Raw genomic sequence first — 11387 nt, 5'->3', positions numbered from 1 at the left:
ATTATGGGACCTGTGCGCTCTGTCATTAAGAAGTTAAACAGGTGAACCTACCACTCACAGGGATTGTCGCTGATGATTTAATTACCATGTAACAATCTTTCCGTTGTATACAATAATTGTACCGCCCTCCCCTGACACTATATAACACTCTATAGCGACACAAGTACAGACACATACTTTACGGTATCCCACCATATACTGGATATATATATATATATATATATATATATATATATATATATATATATATATATATATAGCAACCAATAGGGCAAAGCCATCAGACTCTGGGTAACCAGCTGCAAATCTCCAACCCGGGGACGGTGAAGTATCTGCTCTAATTAGTTTTCATTTGAAATAACTTAGGTGATATCATTCAATGGCCAGGTAGACACACACACATTATATATATATATAAATAATATTATATACACACAGCATTTATAGCACCTATTATTATTATTATTTATTATTATAGCACCATTTATTCCACGGCGCTTTACATGTGAAAAAGGGAGTATACATAGCAAACAACAAGTACAATGATCTTTAACAAAACGTGTCATGATTAAGCTATAATCAAAGTCCCTGTGGCTCTATAAGGCTATGTTCACACTGACTTCTTTCAGATGAAAAATGATGAGTTTTCTAGTGCAAACTGCTTCAAAAAACTCTCCTTATTTGAAGAGTATTCTAAGAATTGTATGTGATTAATTCTATAGTCTTTGAATGAGAGGGTTTTAGGCTATGTCCCCACGTTGCGGAACTGAAGCATATTTTTAACACTTCTCCCTTGCGGGAAAATCGCATGCGGATATTACATGCGGATTTTACATGCGGTTTTCCCGCCAGGTAGAAGCGTTTGTGAGGCGTCTTTGCAGCGTCTTTCGATGCATTTCCGCATGCGGGTTGTGATTTTAGCATCAGTTAGAAAAGTGCTTGACAACTTGGTCACACTATATAAATCCATGCAACCGGCAGATATAGTGTGACCAAGTTAGTTAAAAAAAAAAAAAGAATCAGAATGGTAAAAAATAAAAAAATAAACTTTATACTCACCTACCGAAGCATTCTCTGCCCCGTCCGGAGTCTTGAGCGGCTCACGCTGTTGTGTGCAGGACCTTCGGTGATGTCATTGAGTCATGTGATGGGTCACATGACTCAATGACGTGGCAGGTCCTTCACACACCTCGTGATGGCGGGAAAACACCGGGAAGACATCAGAAGATAAGTATAAACTTTATTTTTTCTTTTTTTTACAGGTTCTTTGGTACCCAGGTCTGGATGAGAGTCTCCCGTCCTCCACACCCGGGTAACATCCGCACATTGATTCCGCATGCGGAAACGCAAAATTAATGAACATATACGCTGCGGAAAAATCCGCAGCATGGGCATTGACATTGCGGAATGCCATTGGGGACCATGGGATGCGGATATACATGTGTTTTACAAGCGTTTACGCTGCGGAAATTCCTCAGCATATACGCTTGTAATACGCAACGTGGGCACACAGCCTTAGAATATTTTCTCCACGTGCTTATACTAAAATGTCTTAACTCTAACTAACGCCTAAGTGATTCATGGATGACTACAGAAATAAACGATTGCATAAGGAAGGGGTCTCAAACTCAGCTGGGCATATGGGCCGCACACGGAAAAATATTTAATTTGGGGGGCCGCATTATTTGCAGGACAAAGTGACATTTTTAGTGATACCATTTTATTTTCTATACACCTTTTGAACTGGTCCTCATCTTGCAGACATGGTCTCCCATCCAGGTGCCCCATATTGCAGACATGGTCTCCCATCCAGGTGCCCCATATTGCAGACATGGTCTCCCGTCCAGGTCCCCCCATATTGCAGACATGGTCTCCCGTCCAGGTCCCCCCATATTGCAGACATGGTCTCCCATCCAGGTCCCCCCATATTGCAGACATGGTCTCCCATCCAGGTCCCCCCATATTGCAGACATGGTCTCCCATCCAGGTCCCCCCATATTGCAGACATGGTCCCCCATATTGCAGACTTGGTCTCCCATCCAGGTCCCCCCATATTGCAGACTTGGTCTCCCCTATAGGTCCTCCATATTGCAGACTTGGTCTCCCCTATTGGTCCCCCATATTGCAGACATGGTCTCCCATCCAGGTGCCTCATATTGCAGACATGGTCTCCCATCCAGGTCCCCCCATATTGCAGACTTGGTCTCCCCTACAGGTCCCCCATATTGCAGACATGGTCCCCCATATTGCAGACATGGTCTCCATATTGCAGACATGGTCCCCCATCCGGGTCCTTATTTTGCTGGCATGTCCCCTCCCATACTGCGCACAGGGTCCGCCCCGTTCCCCCCCATACTGCGCACAGGGTCCGCCCCGTTCCCCCCCATACTGCGCACAGGGTCCGCCCCGTTCCCCCCCATACTGCGCACAGGGTCCGCCCCGTTCCCCCCCATACTGCGCACAGGGTCCGCCCCGTTCCCCCCCCATACTGCGCACAGGGTCCGCCCCGTCCCCCCCCATACTGCGCACAGGGTCCGCCCCGTCCCCCCCCATACTGCGCACAGGGTCCGCCCCGTCCCCCCCCATACTGCGCACAGGGTCCGCCCTGTCCCCCCCCATACTGCGCACAGGGTCCGCCCCCTCCCCCCCCATACTGCGCACAGGGTCCGCCCCCTCCCCCCCCATACTGCGCACAGGGTCCGCCCCATCCCCCCCCATACTGCGCACAGGGTCCGCCCCATCCCCCCCATACAGCGTCCCCCCATACTTGGCTCAGGGTCCCCGTCCCCCCATACTGCGCTCAGGATCCCCGTCCCCCCATACTGCGCTCAGGATCCCTGTCCCCCCATACGGCGCACAGTGCCCCCCCCCCCCCCCATACGGAGCACAGGTTCCCCCCATACTGAGCGCTGTATTTCACATGACAGAGAAAAAAAAAATTCTCACCTGTCCTCGGTGCCCTCGGCGTCCTTTCTGCACCTGTGGCCCGCAGGCACATAGACCCCGTAACGACCGCGGCTCTCTCCAGCAGCCGCCGACATCAGCGCCGTAGTGCAGTGTATTGCCGCGCAGAGACCGGCTCTCTGCACAGCAATACCAGTGTCAGCGCCGGCCTATCAGAGGCAGCAGCAGAGCTCTGCGTCCCAGCGCAGCGGTGTATGACGTCTCTGACACGCGCAGATGTCAGCTGCTGGCCTCTGATAGGCCGGCGTCTGACACTGGTATTGCTGTGCAGAGAGCCGGTCTCTACGCGGCAATTCACTGCACTACAGCGCTGATGTCGGCGGCTGCTGGAGTGAGCCACGGTCGTTATGGGGTCTATGTGCCCGCAGGCCGCGGGTTTGAGACCCCTGGCATAAGGGATAAAATAAGGCATAAAATCACAAGATGATGTGCAACAAGAGCTTGTGACAAGACGAGTTCTCTCTATGTCTACACTAGCTCGGTAAAGAGAAACTCTCCTGACAAGGAGTTCTTGGAGAAGTTTTTCATTTCCGGGCAGTTTTTGAAGGCATTATCAAGGTTTTTTCCCCTGAAGCGCTTCTTTGCAGCTTTCTGTTTGGAGAGGATTCAGGAGCCTCTTCAAAGAGGTGACAGGCACTTTGTTGTCTCCTACCGGGTGTTTTTGGAAGCCTAAAATAATCTCTAAAAGCTGAACATATGACCATTAAGTAGTTTTTTTTTTCACTTAGAAATGATTACAAAGATTATTTTCAACGTTTTGTGAGCTCCGAAAAACCTCAGGAAAAAGAAGGAGTGTGAACATACCCTAAAAGTATTTCCATAGATGTTGGACGTGGTTTGCAGTAATGCCGGGATTTTTCAGTGGACTCGATTAGTGGAGGCCGAGACTAAGAACTGATAATCATAGGAGGGATCAATGAGGCTGATAACTGAGGACACACAAAATAGAGAGTCATTATAACATGGAGTCAGAGAAATAAAAGCCACAAGCAGGACGCGCCCCGGATAACAGAAAGCAGGATGGACCAGAAAGTGTCCGGACCAGAGCGACAACCTGAAAATCAGCTTCTACCTCTGCAGCCGCAGAACCCGGCTCAGTGGGGGGGGGGTGGGGGGGGGGGGCGCTGTCACTTTTGTCAGAAGTTTTCCACTTTTATATCAATTATACCAAATATATCAGTAGCATTTCCTGACACATGGACGGCACAGACATGCAGAGAGTTATAAACTGAATGCACCATAATCCTGGCGTTCTTGCAGAGGGGCATGTTAATGGTTTTAGACACTTTTTTTTACCTCTCTAGATGGAGTAATAAAGCGGCAATGGTATTTTTAAAATGCACCAACTTATGGTATGGCATGGCCCATTTTTTGGGTGCAAAAATAGTCTACAAGTGAGCTGATGAGGAACGGGTGGTGGAAAGTGAGACAAGAATGGCTAAAAAATGCACTAAATCAATCATCCAGGCCGAGCCACTGCTGATCCGTGTGCTGGATCTGTAAGTCCATTCTGCGGGCAGCAGGCCTGGAGCGGAGCAGTGAGGCCGGATACCAGCTCTGCTCGTTCTGTGCTCATTAGTCCAGGGGGCGGTCCTGCTCAGTGAGTGACAGCCTTCCTTGTATCAGTGTGCACACAGAGAGCTGTCAGTCACAGAGCAGCACCGCCCGCTGGACTGAAAGCACAGAGCGAGCAGAGTCTTATTTCCCCCACAGAGAGTTAATAAGCTGGAAGTCCCCCAGAACGGTCGTACTTCACAGTGAACGGTACAACCTGCAAAGCACAAAAAAATAATCAGTTTTAATCAGGTATAATTCTCCAGAATGGCAGCATGTAAAATTACAACTCATCCGCAAAGACGCAAGCCTCACGTGGCGCCAACAATGGAAGAATAAAATGATAGTAACTTGAATGTGACAAGAAAAACAACGTATTCTTAAAGCGACCCTTACCCCTAAAGACGACGATGCCTTTCCCATGCAGACATTCCCACCTGTGTCCTCCGTTCTCCCGTCAGATTGAGGAAGCAGAGACACAGGGAAAGGATGAACTGCACCTCCATTGGTGTGGGATAATACTGATGATGACGGTGCTATCTACATCCCGTGGTGGAGAAACGGCAGGGGAGATGTGACTCAGACTTTTCCTCACGTCCCTGCAGTCGCCATGTGACCACAACCATGCAAATCGTACACTTGTGGTCACGAGACGACCACTGAAGCCAGTAACCAGAGCGGCATCCTCGTGGTGTGAATGTTACACACTGTAAGGACGCAGCAAGCTGCAGGGATTGCTGAAGATGTCCACAACCTACTTAACCCCTTTACCCCCGAGGGTGGTTTGCACGTTAATGACCAGGCCAATTTTTACAATTCTGACCACTGTCTGTTTCAAAATATTTTTATTGAAAAAGTTTTTAAAGTAGCCAGGGGATGGGAAGGAGTAGGGTACATAAATTAAAAAGGAGGGAAGGGGAGGGAGAGGGGGGGGGGGGGGAACAAACAATCTACATATTGTAGACAAAAAGGTTTAGAAATCACTGTATTGTACAATATAGTATAGTTTCAAATACAAACAGAAAATAGATAAGTACTCTATTAATGAGTCTAGACATAAACTTTAGGTTTATTAAAGAAATACATTAAATGTGTCTAAAAAAATAAAAATAAAAAAGATTCATAAAAAATTTAGATTTTAACCCCTTAATAACATTTGACGTACTAATACGCGTCTGTGCCCTGGGACTTAAGAGCCAGACCCGTATTAGTACGTCATGGCGATCGCGCGTGCACACAGGCTGTGTGGGCGCAATCGCCGCCGGGTGTCAGCTGATTGTCACAGCTGACACCCGGTACTATGTGCAAGGAGCGGTCCTGCACCGCTCCCAGCACATTAACCCCCGCTATGCTGCGATCGAAGTCGATCGAAATCGATCGCGGCATTGCGGGGGCAAGGGGAGGTGATCGGCGATACTCACCTCCTCTTCCGGCTTCCAGCGCAGACTGCAGCGGCTTCCCGGGTGTTGCCATGACGACCCGATGTCGTCATGACAACATCCGGGTCACCAGAGAGCAGGAAGATTGCTTGGACATGCGCAGTGCATCTCCAAGCAATCTTCACACTGTGCACTTCTGACAGCCTGCATGGCATAGGGATGGTGCTCCATTCCTGTGCCATGCAGGCGATCAGAAAAAAAAAAGTGAAAGTCCCAGAGTGGGACAAAGTAATAAGGTGTACAAACTGTCTGAAAGTGGAAAAAAAAAAAAAAATGTGCAAAAAAATATTATAAAAAAATAAAAAAAATAATACACCAAAAATAAAAATATAATGTACCCATCAATAAATATTATTATAAAAAAAATAAAAAAAACCAATAAAAGTACACATATTTGGTATCGCCGCATCCGGAACAGCCTGACCTATAAAACTGTCCCACTAGTTAACCCCTTCAGTGAACACGGTAAAAAAAAAAAAAAAAAACGCAGCAAAAAACAATGCTTTATCACCATACCGCCAAACAAAAAGTGGAATAACACGCGATCAAAAAGACGCATATAAATAAAAATGATACCGCTGAAAACGTCATCTCGTCCCACAAAAAACAAGCCGCCATACAGCTCCATCAGCCGAAAAATAAAAAAGTTTCAGCTCTCAGAATAAAGCGATGCTAAAAAATATTTTTTTCTATAAAATAGCTTTTATTGTGTATAAGCGCCAAAACATAGAAAAATTATACAAATGTGGTACCGCTGTAAACGTACTGACCCGAAGAATAAAGCTGCCTCATCAATTTTACCACACGCGGAACAGAATAAAAAAAAAAAAAAATTCCTGAATTGTTGGTTTTTGTTTATTCTGCCTCCCAAAAATCGGAATAGAAAGCGATCAAAAAATGTCACGTGCCTGAAAATGGCACCAATAACAACGTCAAGTCATCCCGCAAAAAACGAGCCATCACATGACTGTCTGCCAAAATCTGGAAAAATTATAGCTCTCAAAATATGGCGATGCAAAAACTAGATTTTACAAAAAATGCGTCTTTTAGTGTGTGACAGCTGTCAGTCATAGAAACCCCATATGATTCTGGCATTGCTGTAATCACACCGACCCGAAGAATAAAGTCGTCTAATCACTTATACCGCACAAGGAACCGCGCCAAAAATAAACTTTTGGGTTAGGATTGGGCTAGGGTTAGGGCTGGGTTTGGGGCTAGGCTTGTGCTAGGGCTAGGGTTGTGCTAGGGCTAGGGTTGTGCTGGGGCTAGGGTTGTGCTAGGGCTAGGGTTGTGCTGGGGCTAGGGTTGTGCTAGGGCTAGGGTTGTGCTAGGGCTAGGGTTGTGCTGGGGCTAGGGTTGTGCTGGGGCTAGGGTTGTGCTGGGGCTAGGGTTGTGCTGGGGCTAGGGTTGTGCTGGGGCTAGGGTTGTGCTGGGGCTAGGGTTGTGCTGGGGCTAGGGTTGTGCTAGGGCTAGGGTTGTGCTAGGGCTAGGGTTGTGCTAGGGCTAGGGCTGGGGTTGGGATTTTTTTCAAAAGTAAGAAAAAAAGATGACGATATGGTGACTAGTGTTGAGAGCAAGTGCTCGCTACTTGAGTTTGCATCGGGTGCTCTGGTATGCATTGAGTATCGTGGGTATTTGAGTGACATGCTCGAGTCTCTGCCCCATATGCTTCGCGGCCAAAAAACTTTACGGGGATTGCCTGCCATGCACGAGCGATCCCCGCATGTTTTTTTTTGGGTGCCTAATAACCGTGAAACATGCGGAGCAGGGACTCAAGCATGTCACTCAAGCACACGCTGTACATGGTGCATACCTGAGTACCCGATGCAAACTCAAGTAGCGAGCACTTGCGCTCAAGAATAATGACAACTTATTCAATATGATGGCCTAATGTAAACAAATTCTGTGCCGTACCTCTGGGTTCAAAATGTTCACTATACACCTTAATAAAATCCTTGAGGGGTATAGTTTCCAAAATGGGGACACTTGTGGGGGAGCTCCACTGTTTAGGCACATCACGGGCTCTCCAAACGCGACATGGTGTCCGCTAACAAATTGAATGGAAAATCGGCTCAAATTGTTAGCGGACACCATGTTGCGTTTGGAGAGCCCCTGTGTGCCCAAACATTGGAGCTCCCCCACAAGTGACCCTATTTTGGAAACTAGACCCCCCAAGGCACCTATCTAGATGCATAGTAAGCACTTGGAACCCCCAGGTGCTTCACAAATTGATTCGTAAAAATGAAAAAGTGAAAAAAAAAACACTTTTTCATTTTTATGAATCAATTTGTGAAGCACCTGGGGTTCCAAGTGCTCACTATGCATCTAGAAAGGTGCCTTGGGGGGTCTAGTTTCCAAAATGGGGTCACTTGTGGGGGAGCTCCAAAGTTTGGGCACAGAGGGGCTCTCCAAACGCAATGTGGTGTCCGCTAACAATTTGAGCCGATTTTCCATTCAATTTGTTAGCGGATACCATGTTGCATTTAGAGAGTCCCTGTGTGCCCAAACATTGGAGCTCCCGCACAAGTGACCCCATTTTGGAAACTAGACCCCCCCAAGGCACCTATCTAGATGCATAGTGAGCACTTGGAACCCCAGGTGCTTCACAAATTGATTCGTAAAAATGAAAAAGTGTTTTTTTTTTCACTTTTTCATTTTTACGAATCAATTTGTGAAGCACCTGGGGGTTCCAAGTGCTCACTATGCATCTAGAAAGGTGCCTTTGGGGGTCTAGTTTCCAAAATGGGGTCACTTGTGGGGGAGCTCCAAAGTTTGGGCACACAGGGGCTCTCCAAACAGAACATGGTGTCCGCTAATTATTCAAGCAAATTTTACAATCAAAAAGTCAAATGGCGCTCCTTCCCTTCCGAGCCCTGCCGTGCGCCCAAACAGTGTTTCTTCCCCAAATATTGGGTATCTGCGTGCCCAGGGGAAATTGCACAACAAATTTTGGGGTCCATTTTTTCTTGTTACCCCTGTGAAAATAAAAAAAATTGGGTCTAAAGTAACATTTTTGTGAAAAAAGTTAAATGTTCATTTTTTTTCTTCCACATTCAAAAAATTCCTGTGAAGCACCTGAAGGGTTAATAAACTTCTTGAATGTGGTTTTGAGCACCTTGAGGGGTGCAGTTTTTAGAATGGTGTCACTTTTGGGTATTTTCTGTCATAAAGACCCCTCAAAGTCACTTCAAATGTGATGTGGTCCCTAAAAAAATGGTTTTATAAATTTTGTTGGAAAAATGAGAAATCGCTGGTCAACTTTTAACCCTTATAGCTCCCTAACAAAAAAAAATTTTGGTTCCAAAATTGTGCTGATGTAAAGTAGACATGTGGGAAATGTTATTTATTAACTCTTTTGTGTGACATATCGCTCTGATTTCAGGGCTTAAAAATTAAAATTTTGAAAATCGCAAAATTTTCAAAATTTTCGCCAAATTTCCGTTTTTTTCACAAATAAACGCAAGTGATATCGAAGAAATTTTTCCACAATCATGAAGTACAATATGTCACGAAAAAACAATCTCAGAATCAGGGGGATCCGTTGAAGCGTTCCAGAGTAATTACCTCATAAAGTGACAGTGGTCAGAATTGTAAAAATTGGCCCGGTCATTAACGTGCAAACCACCCGCGGGGCTTAAGGGGTTAATTGAGCTAAAGGAAGTTCTGTATTACCATTAAAAAGAACAAAGGAGAGAGTCAAACAATTGGTTCACTTGATAATATATGGAATGTCAATTGGCCTTATGTTACATAGTTACATAGTTTATAAGGCCGAAAAAAGACAAGCGTCCATCCAGTTCAGCCTATTTCTTGTGCACTGCAGCTATTCCGCAGCGTTGATCCAGGGGAACGCAAAAAAAAACAAAAAAAAACAAAAAAAAAAAACATGCGGTATAGGCCAATTGACATCATTGAGGAAAAAATTCACTTCCCGACACCAATCTGGATTAATTAACTATCACTAAGCATAAGATGTAATTTTATTGTTCTCAAGAAAGGCGTCCAGGTCTCTCTTGAACTCATTAAGTGAGTTGGACATCACCACTTCCTCTCCCAGAGAGTTCCAGAGTCTCACGGCTCTGACCGTAAAGAATCCCCTTCTATGCTGGTGCAGGAACCTCCTTTCCTCCAGACGCATAGTGTGCCCCCTCGTCTTTGTCACCATCCTTGGTATAAACAGGTCATGGGAGAGATCTCTTTACTGCCCCCTGATGTATTTATACATGTTTATGAGGTCTCCCCTAAGCCTTCTCTTTTCCAACGTAAATAGGCCTAATTTTGACAACCTCTCTGGGTATTCTAGGCCCTCCATTCCCTTTATTAAGAGTGTAAGAGTAGCGGTAAGTTTATGTAAGAGTAGCAGTAAGTATTTAGAGATCCAGGGGGTCCAACGATCTAGGTATTTTGAGAAAGAGTTGCTTCTAATTGCTATATTGTGTTCATACATGCTATGTTGGGTAATTCGGTCTATAAGTACATCTATACCGGGTGGATCAGGTTTAGTCCATCTCGTAGCAATAATGAGTCTAGCAGTAACTATAATATGCGAAATTATAAATCGTAACTGCTTTGGGAAGTCTTCTATTCCAATTGACAAGAGGGCTAATTGTGGAGTAATGAATATGGTCATTCCTGTGATATCTGATATTAAGAGTTTAGTATCCATCCAAAATTTAAGCAGTCTAGGACATCCCCAGAACATGTGGGTTAATGTGCCTTGATTATTGCATTTCCTCCAGCAATAAGGCAAATTGGTGGGGTTAATGCGATGAAGTTTTATTGGAGTCCAGTACCACCGTGAAAGAACCTTGAAGTAAGACTCATGCATTGTCGCTGAAGCTGTGTGAGAGTATATTATGTTTAAGGTCTTACTCATTTTATTCAGATCTATTTTAATGTTAAGTTCTTTCTCCCAAGTTTTAAAAAAGGGGTGGTAAGGCAAATTCACTTCCTCATTAAAAATTTTATACAATGCATTTGTCTTCCAAATGGATGTTTTCTCTGGATTATTTGTTAATTGGACTACTATTTGTGGCATGGAAAACGTGAGGGAAGGTTTCGTAAGCAAATTAGAGATAAGCTTCCAATTCGTCCTCTCATCTCTTGAGAGAGAGTATCTAGTTTGTAATGTGTAAAAGGGTAAGAGGGTATCATCAGAAATGAGGTCATTAACAGTATTTATGCCTTTATCTAGCCAGGTCGACAGGTCGAGGTTTGTAATTAAGATTTCTAGTACAACCAAAGGGATATTTTTAATTTTAATTAAAGGGAAGTGTGTAGAGGATTTGTTTACCAAGTCTCTCCAGGCCAGAATAACGGCTTTTAAGGTGGGGTAGTTTGGCGGGGGCCTAGAAGGCTCAATAAGGTGGGCGAGAATTAGGGACCTTAATTGTTCAGTTTTAGCAGCTGACGTCTCTATGTTGATCCAGG

Source organism: Phyllobates terribilis, unplaced genomic scaffold (assembly GCF_046119375.1).
Source record: "Phyllobates terribilis strain yellow unplaced genomic scaffold, ASM4611937v1 Scaffold_12__6_contigs__length_324123572, whole genome shotgun sequence".
NCBI classification, from domain to species: Eukaryota; Metazoa; Chordata; class Amphibia; order Anura; family Dendrobatidae; genus Phyllobates; species Phyllobates terribilis.
The sequence above is the reverse complement of the archived record's forward strand: the minus strand, read 5'-3'. Positions refer to the sequence as shown.